The sequence below is a fragment of the Cyanistes caeruleus genome, chromosome Z (genome assembly GCF_971803275.1).
Source record: "Cyanistes caeruleus chromosome Z, bCyaCae1.hap1.1, whole genome shotgun sequence".
Lineage (NCBI taxonomy): Eukaryota > Metazoa > Chordata > Aves > Passeriformes > Paridae > Cyanistes > Cyanistes caeruleus.
In genome coordinates this window covers 75,273,692-75,292,158 of record NC_141732.1, presented here as the reverse complement: position 1 = coordinate 75,292,158, position 18,467 = coordinate 75,273,692, and the positions used below count along the sequence as shown (strand labels likewise).

The window sequence follows — 18,467 nt, the reverse complement described above, 5'->3', positions numbered from 1 at the left end:
ATTTTTCTGGGTTTTTTTGTTTTTTTGTTGTTTTTTTTTTTTTTATTGGGATATATCCCTCTCTGCAGCATGGAAGGTGCCTATTTCTTTGTATGAGTGCTTCTGAATACTTTTTATAACAAAATATTTTTTTGTTAACACAAAAACCCATTAGCTGCTAATGCAGCATCTTTCTCATTCCTTAGCACAAATTACCCAATGCAGAAAAAAGAAATAATTACAGAATTACACAATAAATCATCTGTCCTTAGCAAGTCAATATTAATTCTTAAGTAAAAACATGGCTATTGCAAACTCAGCTGAAAGGCTGGCCAATCTGAGTTCCTTTATGCCAAGAACAAAGAAAATTCAAAATAAGTTCTTAAGATAAAAAGATTAAAGTTGTGAGAATTACTTCCCTCGAGAATCAAATAAAAGCATGTTATCTGTCTGTAGTGGTCTGTAATGGAACCTAATCTGCATAAGTTAGGTATCTAAGATTGCCTAATTTTCAAATGTTTTATGTTTCTTTGAAGTCCTCTGGATCAGGAAAAGATTCTCTCTGTCCAACAAAGATACTGTAGCCAAGCAGAATCTACTCTTGGATGTCAAATACCTTTCTTCCTAAATTGCTAGACAACAAGCTTGGGAATTGTCTTTTTCTGCCCACTCACAAAAAAATCTTGTTTTCAAAGAATTTCCATAAATAAAATTCCTGTAAATTTCTATAAGGTACATATGTGGATAATTGGAAGAAAGAGCCTAGCTTAAAAATCATGAATTATAGAGCACTCAGAACAAAACCATCGTTCTCAATTGCCCCACTTTTGATAATTCCCTAGACCTTTGAAGAAGCCACTTTGAACAATCAAAACAACAACATCAACAAAACCCAAACCAAAACAAAAACAAACATTCCCCCTCTCCCTGCTCACCCCCCAAAAAAGAATCCCAACCACCAACAAAAAAAAAGCCTCACCAAAAAAAATCACCCAGAAACTGTTTTTAAAACTATCTGGAATGGTGTCAAGCTAGCTATGAAGTATTGACCTTCTCGCTTGCTTGTTGGATAATTTTTTCCAAATCTCATAAAACTCAGTTTTTCACAAATCTTCAAAATTTCAAAAATCGGTTCTGGAGCTATAATAATTTGGCAGCACAGTTTGTCAGTCTGTCCATTAAAAACAGTTAAAAGTAAATTACTTTTGGAACAAAATGGATGCTAAGCATTAATTTCAGACTTGGAACAAATAAACCTCTGCATTTCACTCTGGCAGAAGAGGATTAGTTTTAGAAGACTAGAGGACTAGGCCACTTGGCTGAACTCTCTTGGGTATACATTAAATGTATTTATTTACTTCAAGCCATTGCCAAGTGTACTATGGGGACACATTCATCAAATAGATCCAGATCAAGTTGATCCAGAATGCTCACAGATTTCAAGATCTCAATCTAGATCCTGGTCATTGCTTTGTTCTATCCAAACATTCTGTCACTGAAAAACTGTAGGTCAAAGCACCAGCCTCACTCCCTGGCCTGAAGGGTTCCTTCATCACATAGATGCACACTCCATTTTCATGTAGCAAAAGAGTTCAGGAATGGTTTCTCAGATTAAGAGGGCAGCTGGGACTGCCAGCCAGGTACCAGGTTGTACCAGAGGTGTGATTTTGGTGTTGTGTCTGACACCACCAGCTCAGCTGAGGATCACTGACAAGCTAGGATCACAGCAGAAGGTGAAACAGCTAGGGTACCCTAAGAACAAGATTTTAAGAGGTAGTTTGCTGGTTAAGCAAAAGAAAGTGAAGGTAAGAAAAAGCACATCCAGGCTCCTGTTCTCTGTAGTTTGTTGTAGTTCAGAAATTAGATAATTTTTAAGATCCCTTCCAACCCAAACTGTCCTATGATTCTGATTCTAAATTTCAGTGGAAGATCTAGCTCATTAAATGTTAAGGCAGCAATACCTTTAATGTTTTATGTAATATCTTTGTTCAATATTTGATTTGAAACAAATCATTGCTGTGTCATTTTTCACCCTTTTGTTTGCTAATGAAAGAGCAGTAAGAGGCACATAACAGTAAAAGATCATTTTCTCTAGGGAATTAAACAACACTCTGAGTTGTCCAATCCTGTTAAAATCTGAAAGAGAAAAGTGCCAGAAGAACTTAGAGGAAGCATGTTTCCTGAAAGTGAAAATGCCCCTATTTTCAAGGATCCTTCCATAATTTCTGAAGATTTCCAATGCCTTTAATTAACTGGGGTGCTTATTAATGTTCTCGTTTCCTTAAGAACCTCTTCAATGACATTATATGGATGAAAGTTGAAAGGGATCAATAAAGTTACATCAGGATCAACAGAGATTTCCATAATCACTAATATTTCTGCTAGAAATGGCATGAAACCAGACAACAATGAGGGTTAGGGGATAGGGGGTGGGTTTGCCAGGGTTAATCAGAAGTGTCCATGAGTTTTCATTCTTTCATCCACCCCCAGGTCCCACACCTTCATGTGCACACACATGCACATGTGTGCACACACTCCAGGATGATCACAGAGATACTCATATCTGCTGCTTGCACGTGTGACAGTGATAAACAGGTTTCTGCTAGCAACAATTTAGCTGGTAATAAATCACTCTGGTAGGGGCTAGTGTGCAGAGGTGAATTGCCATGATGCAAGGATATAATTGTGCATAATCAATGCAAACATGCTCTAGTGGAACGTGACAAAGACTTACTTAAGCACATTTAGCCAGAGCCTAAAGGTTAAGGCAGAATCAAGGTGATGGGGGTCTCTCAGATAACACCAGGATATCTTGCTAATGTCATGCCAAAGGGAAGCATAACACACACTTTGGCTGAACTGGTGTTAGGAAAAATATGAAGGAATAGTGTCTGTGGCCCTCAGGAAGCAGCCTGTCAAGATTCCTCAGGATTCCCCACCATCTCAGGAGCTTGGAAAATACAAAGCAGTCATAAATTATGATCAGTTCTTGCAGAACAGGGAATAGCCTCCTAAGAAACTGCTTTGGACTTTTAGTTTGGTGTTGTCTCCCTTCACTGCCCGCAGTTGAAAACAGATTCTTTAATGAGAAAATGTTTTGTAAGAGTCATAAATTTCCCCACAGAGACATATTTATTTCGACTAAACCTTCATTACAACAAACTTCTCAAGTCCTCAGTGGGATTTATGGGCAAAGCTCAAATTCCAGAAAGATGCCACTTCATAATAAAATAGTTTGGGTATTATGTTATGAAAGATAAGGTAAAAACCCATTTCTGAATAAATGATATCAAGGGGAAAAAACATTTATGCTGCAGATGATTATTCTAATAACCAAGGAAATGATTCCAGCTATTTTATTCTTTGCTGTAAGGGTCATTTTCACAGTTTTAATACAGTTAGCCTAGTCTGCAGTCAGAGGAGAGAGATGCTATTTTTTGAGAGGTATCTTCAATACATCCAAAATTTGACTGACCTCTACTATCGCCTCTCTCCTACATCTAAGTCTTCAGGGATGACAACAAAGCATCCTGTACTGGGGCCTAAGAATACCTAAGATAAAATTAGACTACTCCATCGTAGGAATCTGTATCATCACATAGAGGACTGAGTGACTGACAGATGTTCATCTTCATGGCTGACTAGGAAGACCACTGGAGAAATGGGTGACCCAATGTCCAACATCTGTAAATAAATCAGAAATTCTGATTTCTATCTTAAAGTCACTGGATAAATCTCCTTAGAGCTGTCTTAGTGCAACGTTTTTTTCTTTTTCTACTTTGAAGTGCCATTTGGGGAGGCGTTACTTATTCCATATGAGGGCAGAACATGTACATTTCTGGAAAAATCTGGAAAAAACAATTATCACAGTAAAGGAAATCCATCACTTCCTTGAATGTATATATAAAGAAACAGACCTATATTTTCTCTTTCGGGTCATTAAGACAAAAAGGGTAATAAAAGCACCTTTCTGGAGCAAAATGCTGTATAGATTTCTTTTTTTTTAAAAAAATGCAGACTATGATCTACAACTAGCAAATTGCCCCATTAGTGTAGGTTTAAAGAAAAGGGTTGAAAGGTGCAAATTGGAAGGAAACTTGCTCCCAGGAATCAATAGGTCCAGAAGAGTCTATTATAATAACATCATGTCCCTGAGAGGGCATCAGGGATACGTATGGTGTTGCTAAATTAGGTGGTGCCATCTTTGCAAGGAAAACAGAAATGTAATGTTTGCTAATTGAACTATAAAAATAATAATTACCTTTGATGTAGGGGAAGGCAAAGTCACTCAGCAATGTCTCTGATTGTATAAATTAAAGCTGTTATCATCAGAGCACAAACTAGATTAAAAGTGAGCTTCTCAAATTACATTTGGATGAGACCAAATGTACACAAGACTTTGAATGTTTTCAGTACATGAGAAACAGCTTTTCTCTTCCCTGCTGCCTTACCAAACAGTCACAATTTCTTAACTGTAGCAGCAACTTCTTCCCAGTAGCGTATATTTGTTTAATCAGCTTCATTTCAAATGCAGCTTTTTCCTGCAGAAAATGCAGCTTACATACCAATATTGACTTAGGGGATATTTTGCTTTATTGGCTGTAACTATAACCAAGAACTATATTGTTTGTGATTTCTTTACAGTTCAGGATATTTTATAGGTATGTTGCTATGGTTTGAAATGGAGGGGGGCATGTGGAACAGGTGATTTCTTCAGAATGCTGGTCCCAGTTTTACTTCTGATGAGATCAATCATTTATTAATTTTCTGCAATTTATAAAAGGGTAGACTGACTGTAACTGGATGAGACATCTGTGAAGGGAATTTGCAAGGAATAAAGCAGCAGATTTTGCAAAAGGTTAGGATTTTTTTTTCAGTTGTGCTATATACAATATTATGTTGCTTTGTGGTGAGATATTAATTGAACAGTGAAATGATTTATTAATTTTATTCTCAAAAGCATAAAGACCTTTTTTACTTGAATTATGTTCAAAACAAAGAGATTTTACACTGGAAGAGTGAAAAACATGTAACAAGTAACATAAAGTGAAAAAGTTCTTTGGCAAGCCAGGGTTATTGTCTGATTCTAGGAAAGAAAACCGATTTTCAGAAAAAAAAAAAACAACAAAATAAACAGAGGACAAAGAAAGAATTGGAGTGGGATGTGGGCAGCTTCTGTCCAGCATAAACAAGACACTGAATAACAATTCTCTATGACTAAAGATACATTTGTGGGTGGATACCTTTAGATATTGTACTGTTAGAAAGAAAAGGACCTTTCTGCTCTCAGTACATCTCCAATATGAAAAATCAGGAAAACAGTCTGAAGACATAGTCCAACAATAAAATAGAGATATTCAAATATAATATACAGTTGTTGATAGTGATGTCAGTCCCAGTAAAACAATGGAATGAGTCAGACAAAATTTGGAAGATATTTTCTTTACTACGTGGATTAAAAAGTGTTTTTGGAAATGCAAAGGGTGAGATACCCTGAAGAGTCCAAGACCAAATTACTAGAGCCATGGATAAAGCTTGTGGAAAATTCTAAAGTTATCATGCAAAAGGTCTTTTAGCTGATGGTGTATATTTTTAATTGCAGTGAATGTAAAAGATTTTAGGGATCTCAAAAGAAAGCTACAGTGGAAGCCTACCCATCTAACTTTCTTAGAAATCCTCTCTTGTAAATGCAGAATACATGCAAGGTAAATTTATGAAACTGAAAAGCAGTGGAAGTGTGTTCATCCTAAATTTAAAATATTTTGTGAAGAAATTTTGACTATATTCTGTGTTAAATAAAAATTCTTCAACTTTGTATTGCTTCTTTTTCAGAAATTACAAAGTAAAAAATTTCTGGACAAGCAAGCTGGATAGAAAAGACAAAAAGGCAAAATTATTTCCCCATAAAACTAAATACCCATTAAAAAATAGCTTCTCTATGCCATATGTTGCCTAAAATTTCATATTTGTGTGTGTGTATTTAAACATGTTAAGGCCAAAAAAACCCCCAAAATTGTATTGGCTGAAATGTTTTCCTTATGTCATGTAGCATATCAAACCATACTTAAAATCATTATTTAATTTATATATCCAGAACTAAACATACATGCAAGCAAACATGCCAGCTGAAAAACCCATAATAGGAAAGTCTGAAAGTTGATTACTTAGAAAAATATATAAATAAATAAATAAAGAATTGATTAATGTACTCCAACGGGAAATTGTATTCAAGACTGTTTATATGTCTTAGCTAGTTAACTGGTGGCTGCCCTAGACTTGTTCTTCTGACCAGAAATTATCCTGGAAATGAAAATCTTTTTAGATGAGACTTTAATTGAAACCTGAACATAATCCTATAAAGTTTTAGTTTTGGCCAATTAGTTTATTCTGATTAAAACTTAATTAGTACAAAGAAATAAGTTTCAGTGATTGTAGTCAGACAGGTGTTAAACTGAGAAAGAAAAGGGAAAGAAAATAGGAACAAACATGTACTCACTTAGAACAAAATCAGAATGTGGAGAACCAAATTAATCAAGACACTGAAGGACATGAGGAGAAGAAATTATTTAATTGCATGTACACCACTGCTTGGAGCCTGTGTAATAAACACAGGGAATTGGAATTGCTCATTTATGAGCATAAATTTGACCTGGTTGGTATTACTGAAACCTGGTGTGAAGAGTTACATGACTAGAATATTAAAATAAGTAGATATTACATTTTAAATATGAATACAGTGGACAAGAGTGAGCAAAAAAATGACAACCTATCTTATAGGAGAAAAAGAAAAGAAAAAGAAGTTTTAATTGACTAATACCTAGCAATCAGTGTCTTTCTGCCCAGTAGCTGAAGAAAAGTTAAAAGCTGTTTACAGGTCGCTGGGTGACAGAACAGAAATACTTTGCTTTCAAAAACTAATTATGGAGAAAGAAAGAAGACAAACCCCAAAATCTCAATTTTCTGAAGTCTCAAAAAAGCTGGTTGAAGTTTTCTCTGGAATGTAATGGATAACAGGAAGCCTTGTGGCACAGAAAAATCACTAAAGATCAGGAAAAATCCAAAGTACAGAAACATTTAGAAAGGAAAATGTGATGACTCTGATAAATGTCCTTTTGCCGTTTTAAAGTTAACCTAAGGCAAACAATAAAATAGCTAATATGATATTTAATTAAAATAGAATTAAAGGAAGGTAATATAACTAATATCAAATAAAACTGGTTTATGAAAATAGACCTACAGTAATTTGATGCCTTTTTATAAAGTATAAGAGAACACTGATGATGATAATTCTGATCATCTAATATTTAAACTTCCAAGGATTCAATCTGATCTCAGAAATATTTTTTTTTCAAGAAATAAGAGCACTATAAATTCAACAAGTTATCTGCAAAATAAGCTAGGTCTTAAAATTAAATGAAATTGAGACATCCCTTTAAATCAGGTGTGTTTTTGAACACGAACATCATACTTGAGTAGGTTTTCTTAACGCAGAACATTAAAAAGCAAACTTTGGAACTGTACAATTGACAGGTGAACAGCACACATACATAAATATGTGCATTTAAATGTATTTGGATGTACATATATCTACCAATATGCCTTAGAAATTACGGAATATAAAACTGTACTTAGAGGAATTAGGAACTTAAGCTATTACTAGGGAGCAGGGAGACTCAGCTCTTATAATGGGTGATTCTGAAAAGGACTTCATCACAGTGGTTGAAAGGGTCTATTTTGGACTGCACTGACTGCAAAGGGAGTCAATCAGCTTTGGCTAAACCAACACTTAGGAGTTACCTGAGATGAATCCCACTTTAAATGTCCTTAGAAAGAACAGAACTTTGTCTTATTCAACAGATGTATCAAATCCAGATGCTGAACATTGAGCAAACGTTTTCCATCCACTGTAACTATTTCTGGTAAGTCTCTATATTTCTGCTCCAGCTACTGGTGAAAACTGAGGTGATTACACCTGGAAGCATTTCATTTTGGTACTTGAAGATAGATTGGATTACTTTAAGCTCTTTAGACTAAGAATTGTGTTAATTTTTTTCTTTTTATTCTCATCTATAGAAGTATTCAACTGTACAAAACATTTACAGTGCACTGCTATTTGTTCTTCCTCCCTATGAGCCTCCAGGTGAAAACAGTGAAGATTTCCATTTGTTTCTCTAACCCAAAATAAATCTCATAATTTAAACAAATGTTGATTTCTTTAATTCCTCATGTTTGTGTTTTTCACTAAATCTTACTATGATGTTACCACCTGGTTTCAGAGCTCTTCTTGAAATTGTATCTGAATGCCTACACCAGGCAGTGGAATATGACATGAAATATCTGATAATGTGGTGATCAGATCTATTATGTCCACACTGCTCATTACAGGCGATGTTTGGTGAGCTTTAGCTCAGGTACAGAATGACCACATCAGTACAATCACTTTTTAATTGTCATGGGACTCATTAGATGAGATCCCACTGCTAATATCTCTTTGTTCCACTGTTACATCCTGTGAACAGAATAACTGTTTTAAAATTTGTATGTGGATAGAGCAGGAAATTAAGGTAAATCTGGAAACCTTCACAGTTCCTTGACTTCCACCCATGGATCAGAAATACCCTTTGGTCCCGAGGGATACTACAAGGTGCCCTAAGTGGAGGATCTCTCCCACAAAAGAAGAGAAAGCACACCTTTGCCTTTCAGGCAAACCTTCTTTTATTCTCTACATGGAGAATCTGCATCCTTGTCAGCATATCTAAATTTAAAACCAAAAGTCCATGGGGTAAATTCGATTTCAGTCAAAAGCAGCCAAAAGTTTGTCAGGCAGTCCCAAACCCATTAGAGGCACTTCTCAACTGGCTGGTCTTGCTTCTCTGCAGTAGGAAAGTCCAATAGACCTTTCACATTGACTCACTTTTTCCTCTCTTTGGACTATGTAACTGACTTGGTAGTCCTTTAATTTTCAGTCCAAGCAAAAATTACTTCTAGCCTCTGACCCCTAAGAACTGTCTCACCTATTACATTTATATTTCTTTTTTATAATGGGTGGTTAAAAGTATCCTTTGTGAAAACTGGTGCACAAAAAAACATGTTCTGTGAGCAGAAGTTTGAGGGATAGCCAGTTGTGTATGATTTTCTATCCCAAAAATGGGTTTATGGGTATTAGATGAGGGGTGATGTTGAAATTAAATTTTGGTTTTTTAATTTTAGTTCTCATGGTATCTTCTTCTTCATTTTCTCTCCTTCTTTCAATACCTAATAAGAAGAATTTTTTTTTTTTTTTTTCTTTCCTCATTGCATTGGTAGGATTTGGATTATCAGACTTCTGCATTTTCTGTCAGATTCGATTGCAATTGTCCAGAGGGTTCAATGATATGAGATATGAACCCACCCAGTATCACACAAGACAGCATGACCATGGAAGCAGCAGTGCCTTAGGACAAAAAAACAAGAAAGGCATTTATCTGACACAGCATGAGGAAAATCGTTGGGCTAAAAACAAAACAGTAATTAGATATTCAGACTGAGGTTCACAGTCCTTTGTGCTCTTTTAACTCTTTTAATATCCTTTCTAAAATTTTGTGTATATCAGCAGGAACTTTCCACTGACTTAAAGGAAGTTTGAAGAAGGCTTCTAACAAAAGGAAGTAAAAGACTTGAAAATTCAAAATGCAAAATGTAATGATGTAGACTGACTGCACATGCTGAATAAATACCCAGGATAAACCCATCATTTTCTTATTTTTCCTACTACAGTTTTGTTGTTTTTGTTTTGTTGTTTTTTTCCTGGACCCAAGAAGATGTTAAATCACCATACAGTGTTTTCTGATAGTAACTAAAAAATTAATAACAGCATAATTCAATAGAAGGATAATTAACATGTGGCTCTATTCAGTGATGAAGTGGCACTCCAGTTCTCCAAGGTTGAGAGTCACTGCTGTAGATATTCTCTTTCTAGCACAAGTGACACTTTTCAGTTTCACCTGCAGGAATGTTTTCTTGGAATTACTCAAGGCCTCACTTGCAAAAAACATCTGTTTGCCCCATGTACCAAAAGTATTGCTTCAGGGTCCTAGCACCTGAGAGTCATTGATTAGGAGAAAAAAAAGACAAAACAGCCTTGAGTAGCTGATATTCTATTAGAGAAGAAAACAGAAGAAAGTCAGATATTAGAGGGGAGATTATAGTAGGAAAAAAACACATAGCTGGTGAAAATATTCAAATTTTAATATGAATTAAGTTGAAGATGAATGGAAAGGATGAGTTTTGACATCAGCTTCCAATGAAATGGAGACACCTGATCTGATCATAGTGTTTTAAAAAGTCTTAATGGCATATTAGAAAAAAAATATGCATGTATTTCTAAAGCACTGATTTCAAAGTATATGAATTCTAGCTATAAATATCTCTCTGAATGAGAAACTGCTGGCCTTTGTGAGACAGTTTTGTTCCCTCCATAAAGAAGCACAGCTACAGCTTCAGTCCATTAGGGCATCTCCTCTTTAACAGCTCTGTCTTAATGAAGTTCAGCCCTTGATGGCTGCTGTTCACAGAATTTTTGAGAGTGTGGTCAGAACTTCGTCTCAAGAGTTAAACATAAACTTCTGTTGTAGCACCTCAGGAGCAATTTTGGACTCTGTCTATTGTTCACCTGTAGGTGCTCAGATGCCCATTCTGTGGGCAGGGATGCATTGGCTGTTTTAAAGGCTGGTGTCTGCTCCTCTAACTGCAGTTAAGTATTTTTCAGCTCAGGAGAATTCTGCAAACATCACATCTAGAAGTAATACAATAAGGTGTCTAATGGGTAAAGCACTGTGGATGTCTGGGTATCAGATACATGGCTGACTACCTCCCTTGGTAAACATTAAGAAAATTAGTTTGTTTACTTTTAGTTCCTTCTAAGTAGCTAAATATGGATGGTCACAGGGTTTAGCACTTCTATGTGTTTCTCTGCTGTCTGCCCAAAACTGTTCAATTCCCTCTGAAAGTGGGAACAAAACAGGAAAAAGAAGAGGAATATTCTACTGACAGAACACTGTCAGATATGAAGCAGTTTCCATGAAGTTCAAGTACATTGTGAAATAAATTAAACAAAAAAATATAATCCAGAAAATGGAAAGCTTTTTTTGTTTGTTTACTACAAGATGTATAACATTATTACTGCAATAGTTATTTTTAAAGGGCATTTTGCATTTTTACTCCAAATTTCTCTCAGTGTCACAAACTGTAATTAGTGCTAATCATCCTCTACTCCTAGTAAAATAACTGAACAGAATTCCATTACCTTTCCAGCCAAAAAGGTTTTGTGCTTGCCAGCTTCTTTATACTAATGCTTTAAGCTCTGCAAATGGAAAGGAAGCCACATAAATAAAGTAGAAAACTGAAGCGAGCACTTCTGCAAATTAAGGGTGTTTGAAGCAGTTCTATAGATGTGGGGGTAGGTCTCCATGGACAGAACCTCTACTCGAAACTTAAAAGACATAAACCACCACAGGTAGAGAATCTGTGTAAACACATTAACACACTGCAGTAACCAAGATGATATGAAATTTTTTAGGATCAAGCCACTGCAGTGGGGCACTTTAGGGTCAGATCTGGATCCGAGCCAAACAGCTCCTGTGCAAGACTTTACCCAGCAAGCCATAGAGTCATGGTCTTTTGTGGGGGTTTTTTTTGGTGTTTCATGAGACTAGGAGAAAAAGGAAAAATTAAAAATACATTTGAGGGTATAACGTAGATCATGGTAGAGAGCTGCATGACTTTTCAAAGATGTTTTAACTGCCATTAAGCATTCATTTAGTATGGTATCTTGCCCTTTAATAGATAGTTCTTCTAGGAAAGCAGAACTTTTTTAAACTGGTTTCCATGTCTGTCTGGCAGTTCAATTTAACACAAATTAGAGCAATTCTTAAGGCTATTAAAATGTCCGATGATCATCACAACTGAGTGTTGTATCTTAGTTTGAATCCTCCAAGTTTTTTAACTTCCTTTATAGCCTTTTGAGTTCTAGGAAATGCTATTGATTTAAAAGTAAATAAAACAAGTGGAAAAGTAAAAGTATGCTTCTGCAATAGTTCTTATTTTAAATTTACCTGCAGCATTTCTCAGGTTTGCATCTCTTTGGGCAATTCCCTGAACAGGGCTGAAAACTTATCTGAATAGAAGCTGCTAGATTTTGACCAAGGCAGGACTAGACAACTCTGTTTTCTAATCCACTTTGCAGATTCCCACATTCTAAGAGTTTGAAAAATTCCTTAGATAAATAATTTCTATTTTCTATTCTTCCGAAGATCAAATATTAACAGCTGCAGAATCCTAAAAATCAAGATCTACATTGCCACCTCTGTGCCCTTTCATAAATTTATAATTTATTAATTTATAATTTATAAATTCCCACTTAAAACTCTACCTGCATAAAAATCACTGTCATCTGGTATTGTTTAGGGATCAATAGAGCTGTGGTGGTTTGAGAAGCTATTTCTTGTCAGCTGAGCCAAGTAACTACTCATATATTCTTAGCCAGCTCCAAATGAGACATGAGTTAACATAACTTTCCTAGGAGAAGAAAAAAAAAATAAATGACATTACCTAGATATTTGAGGGCAATTTTTAGGTACTTATAAAAAATATCCATGTTAAATTTCATATTGCAACCCAAACTTCTGGTATGAACATACCTATATTGGATTCCTAAATCTGGTAGTATTTACAACCACTTAGACAAGCAAAGAATTTGAATTAGGCAAATGCTTTTTCCTACTCTAATGTATTATCCTCTCTGTGGACCTCATTTGATGCTTTATTTACTTGTCTGATAATATTGAAATCTTAATTTAAGAATTCTAACAGAGCGAGGATTGCTTTTGTATTTGCTGCTTCATTTGATAATTGTGCTTCAAATCATTTGCAAGGAAAAGAATTTCCAAGTAATTCACAATTAATAGGGAATGCAAAAACAGAAAAGCCACTATTTACCATCCAAAAAGAGAGCTGACCTTGGAAACTGAAGTAATAGTCATAACACTAGATCAGAGATTGCACGGTGAAGGATTAAAAAATAAAAATTTACAAAAAGCCAGGAATTCACTTATTTTGTAAAATCCAAAGGAAGAGAAAGACTTCCTTGTTTTACTTGATTACAGCTTGGCTTTGAAGCATCCATGGGGTTATGGAAAAAGTAAATGCAGTCCTAACAGCTGTGAAATGAATTTTCTTTAGTAGGGGTAAGGAAGAGCTAATGTTGTTATACAAGTCATATATGTGATCTTCCCAGGAAAATTGAATTCCATCTTTGTGACTTTTACCAAGGAAAAAACCCACTTGAACTTGGAAAAAGGCTCACCAGTGAAGTAGAAAGACCGTTCAATTATATCAGGAGAGAGATATTTTTGAGATCAGAAAGGAGATTTCTGGAAGAAATACAGAACATAATGGGCATTACTAAATGTTCTGCACCTTTACTTATTGTTTCTGGAATTGAAATTTAACATGTCAAATCTATCCTGGATACTCAATACCCAGGTAGGTACTTTCAGCTCACAGAAACACTCAAATCTACATGAGTATTCTCTGATGGAGTCTAGCAAGCTGATGGTTCTCCAGCAGATGCTGTCCAAAAATACCTCTCCTTTAATCTGGATTCTAGCTTCTGTTCCAAAATATAATGCAGCAAAACCAAATGTTATTGAGTACCTTAAGAAACTATTAAGAAAACTTTGACTATTCACTAACTGGATAAAAAGATGCACACATAAACTAAATTGTAATTTATTTATTTTTTTCACATAGAAACCGCTTACATTACATCCGTGCGAAATCGGGAAAGAGTCATTTTGAGGCTATGTGCACCCTCTTTGTACGCTGTATTGCAAATACAGACTAAAAGGAATGTGCTGCATCCGATCCTGTTGTGTAAATCTGTAAGCCAGGGCCTTTGTCATAGACTGATATTCTTTGTACCTGTATGCAAGAGAAAACTCAATGCAAGGAAAAGCTTCAGAAGTACCTCCTGAGGTGCAGGGCTCCTCTTCCCCACAGCTGTGACAGCGTTAATAGCCACATAGTTAATCCTTTCATGGACTGCCACAACACAGACCCCAACTTCACACTTGCCTGTTTCTTCCTTTGTCTTTTTTAATTAATAACCATCAAATTGTGTCCGGTTGGTTCTTCCCTCTCTTTGCCACTCTCACAACACCCACACTCACTCAATCAGCAAGGGGGAGGGAAGAAAGAAAGGCGGCATGGGGGTAGGGGGTGGGGGAGATGCCAGCTTGAAATTAACGGAGACAATTGCAGTTGACATAATGATACCACATAATCCTAGCAATTAAGTCACAGAGCGGCACAACGAGTTCAAACTCGGTGCTCGGGGCACTGCTTCCCCCTTCCCCTCCCCGCCTTACGCTGTGTGTAGGAAACAAGGGATGACAGAAGGCACCGTTCTCTTTAAGGAGCCTGTTCTTAAAGACTTGAGCCATCCTGGCTGTCATGCATGGATGTGGGAGCTGGATGCAGCCATCCATCCATTCAGGCCATTGGATGACAGCAGATGACTTTGCACAGGAGTGGCACTTGGATTTACCCCGGGGGGGCCGGGCGGGGGCTGAGGATGCACACAGCTGTGCCATCTGTTCCAATAATACCACATTACTCTCTAAACTCAGTAAAGAAGGCTCTTGAGTAATCTTTCATCAGAATGACTTCACAGCATTAAAAATTCATTTCAATACATAGCTTGTTTAAATATTTAACCCTCTTTGGCTTTGAGAAATTGATTCAGATCTGTGGTGTTTATATGTGTAAGAAACATTGATTTTCATATGTAGACCTGCATTAATTCATGAAGACATGAGTATGCTCAGAGTGATCTGTGATAAACGGACTCTCAAACTTTAGAATATTAGTGGGGACAATTGGTCTTCTGGCTTTGATTTTCCTCAGTGTGAACTTTTCCTGCAGAAGAGTTTTACATTGTATTAAATAAGATAAACACAACCTGGACTAATATCCAATTATCTTTAATGGGAGTTACATCAGTCTTATTTGCCAGCATCCTCTTTCTGTCCATTCTCTGTCTGCCCCTTACCCTGATTTTCAGCTTGTCTGGCATTGTCAGTTCAAGCAGTGCAGTTTTATTAATACTTTCTTCTATCTTTTTTTTTTTAAGTCCTTCCCTAATTTATCTTTTTTTGTTCTTGGTGGAAATTTCCTTTTAGGTTTCTAACATATTTAGCCAGTAGAAATGAACACTGCACTAAAACTCTCAGGCCTTATTACGGCATGGAGGTCCTGACACATGCAGGGCTGTCAGCTTTGCTGTGAGTACGGAATTATCAGGTGCTTGTCACAACCCTTAAACTTTCCCCCCTTGTTGGTAAGTCCAGGGTGGAGACTCCATGGGAGTCATTATGAATGCACTTTCTTCAAGTCATACCCTTTGGCTCTTTGGTGCACAAGTTTTGGAAAGATAAAGTACCAATATTTGTAAGGAAAACCATAGCAAAGACACTGAGGGAACATGAGTTGTGACATGGAAGAGATATTACTCTGCAAGTTATGTCCTTATTAAATAGTCAATACAAAGGCTGGTAAAGAGAAAGCTGATCAAAATCATGGAAATTCTTGCTATATAGATATTTAGACTAAACATGAGGCATCTGACATAATTGTACTCAGTACATCATGGATGTCAGCACTCGTTCATCACTCAAAAATTTTGTACGTTCTAGGAGTGATAAAATGTGCTGGTTTTGGCTGGGGTAGAGACAATTTTCTCTAGAGGAGATGTTATGGGGCTGCATTTTGTATTTGTGCTAGAAAAGGTGATGATAATACAGGGATGTTTCTATTATGGCCAAGCAGGGCTTACACAGAGGCCTTTTCTGCTTCTTTCATGGCCCAGTGAGGAGGCTTGTGGGGCACAAGGATTTGGGAGAGGATACATTTTGCAAAATGTGAGCCAATTCCTGAAAGGAAGATAAAAACTATTTTTAGTATGACTTTCAGTCCAAACTAAAATCCTGGAGGTTAGTTAAGAAGAGTCTGAAAAAAGCTTAAGGGTGGTGACAGGTTTGGAGATTTAGATATATTTCAGTATTAGCTATGTGGTAATCTCGCATAATGATTGCACAGATTTCTTCTCTAATTGTTACCCCACAAATGTTCTCCACTGTTCCACTCCCCTGATGTGTAATTTGGATACTCTCTTCTGGTATACATGCTAGCAAGGTTCATCAAAGCCATTGTGAATGATGGGCCCTGCCATCTGCCTCTTCTTCATCCAAAACATAAGTGATAAAAAGAATCAAAAATACCTGAACCATGGGCCAAACAGCTCAACTTGCAAAAGAGCAAAAAAAGCTGTGGGATACATCACGTAAATGTATTATCTTAAAGTTATTGAATGATTGTTGTCCTGATAAAAGCAGTGGTCTTGCTATTTAATAGAGTTTATTTATCCTTTAAGAAATGCAAGCAGAGCTGTTCTTTCCTATATATATGCTCACAAGCAAACACGTGTATTTTATACATATAAAATATATGTGTATATAAAATATACACACACACACCTGCTCACACTGAGACACATGTAGGAGATGCATGTAGAAATATGCATCTCTCTATAAAAATCTACATGTAGCACCATCCATCGCTATGAACTGGGTACCACAAATGTCCTCTATCAGCAAGTGCCTGTTGACTCCAATTAAACACTGCTCAGTGGGACACATAATATAGCTCCCAGCTACAAAGGGTTAAGGAGTTTTATGTGGGAAGGCAGATTACCACATAACTTGGTGGATCATAACTGATTTTTATCAGATTTTAAGGCAGAGTCTGAAACAAGTATCTAGTTGACCTGATATGCTTGTGTTTTCTTCAGCTTTTTTTTTTTTTTAATTTTAGCATATGTTAGATATATATTTACAAATATGAAGTGTTAGTAGTTTATTTGCAATGTTTTTTTGCACTGCATTTTAATTTCACTTTTGCTCATGTGCAGTTTTTTTCCTCTTTTTTTGCTCATCCATTCTCCATGTTGTACAAGTGCTAATAATAATAATTCAACTTAATAACATCAATCCTTGCAGAGCACTTGAGCCCATTCGCTCCTCAAGGGCACCTAACCCTTCATGTCCTCAACTTGCAGCTTCTTTATCACACTTGAACCACCCTCATAAACTACATCTTCTTCAGACCTTGTCAGGAAGGGCAAGTCCAACATAATGGAAATGAACTGAGAAAAATACAACCTTCAGGTATGTCATCTCTTGATATTACAGTTTCTCTTCCCTTTTTTTTTATGCTGTGGGGACTGAAACAGGTATTCTTGTTTTGCTGTTCAGGCTTTTAGGATCTCAATTTTGCTGTCACACTTCTATCACAGTCTGAGCTAGAAAAATATCCTTTCTTTCTGGAGTTAGGGGAAATCTTTGAAAGCATTTCACTTGCCCAAAACTTCTGACATGAATCTGATCAAGTTGCTGATATAACTCATGTGACTTTAGTGATCACAGAGGGTGTTGAGGACTTTTTTATTGAGGCTTTTTGGGATTTTATCTCTACTTTGTCTTCATGTGAGAAAATATTTTGTGCAGGTGAGGACTGGACTCTCCATAGAAAAGGTCTCCTGAAGGAATTAAATTTTACACCAAAACTTACATTTTTTTCACATAATTCAACAACAACAAAAAAAATGAGTATGTCATTTACTTAGGCAGTACATTAATTTACTAAGTCAGGAGAAGAACAAAATTGAGTGGATCTCATGTTTGTTCCATGTTTTTTGTCTGTTCTTTTTGCTTCTCCTAATTTGTGAGATAACCTTACAGTGCAAAGTTAAAGACAAGGAAGATTGATGCCAGAAACAATCTGGACAGTCTTCATTTTGTGTACAAGATGGGCTTCCTGAGAAGAAGCATTTGCTCTTGAGACTGTTAACCCCCTCTAGAGAACCCTACCTTATTTATCCATTATTATTAAAAAAAAAAATAAAAATCAATCAAAATCTTGATCAGAGGATAATCTTGATTATTTATAGCCAATAAGATGCTAAGGTAAGGAGACTATGACTCAGGAACTGTTCCACAATTAATACTTCCACCCACAACATGGTTGGATCATTTCTTAGGATGCCATTGGTATCCAATTGGTATTACATCCCATGGTAAGTTGTGTTCAGTCTGTACAGGGATGTTGGGCAAAAAAGGTCTGAGAGAAAGGGGGAACATTAACATCTGTTGGAGTAGACACAGTAACTTAAAGGAAAAAATATTTTGAATAATATTTGCCACCCAGAAGGTGTTTGGGTACTGGAATAGGCTCCCCAGGGGAGTGGTCATAGCACCAACTGCGCAAAAAGCATTAGAACAATGCTCTCAGGCACAGGTTGTGACTCTTGGGGATTACTCTGTGCAGGGCCAGGAGCTGGGCTCAGTCATCCCTGCGTGTCCCTTCCAACTCAGGATGTTCTGTGAACTGTGATT

The 18,467-nt window shown here is 36.4% G+C and overlaps 1 long non-coding RNA gene across 1 annotated transcript; it reads right to left on the bottom strand.

Moving 5' to 3' along the window:
• Positions 1 to 19: 19 nt before the first annotated feature.
• LOC147648598 (uncharacterized) lies at positions 20 to 12,534 on the bottom strand. Its single transcript, XR_015280692.1, has 3 exons — positions 12,389 to 12,534; positions 11,264 to 11,320; positions 20 to 3,663 (listed from the first exon to the last, which is right to left on the bottom strand). It is a non-coding gene; the product is annotated as an uncharacterized LOC147648598 (long non-coding RNA).
• Between the last annotated feature and the right edge of the window lie 5,933 nt (positions 12,535 to 18,467).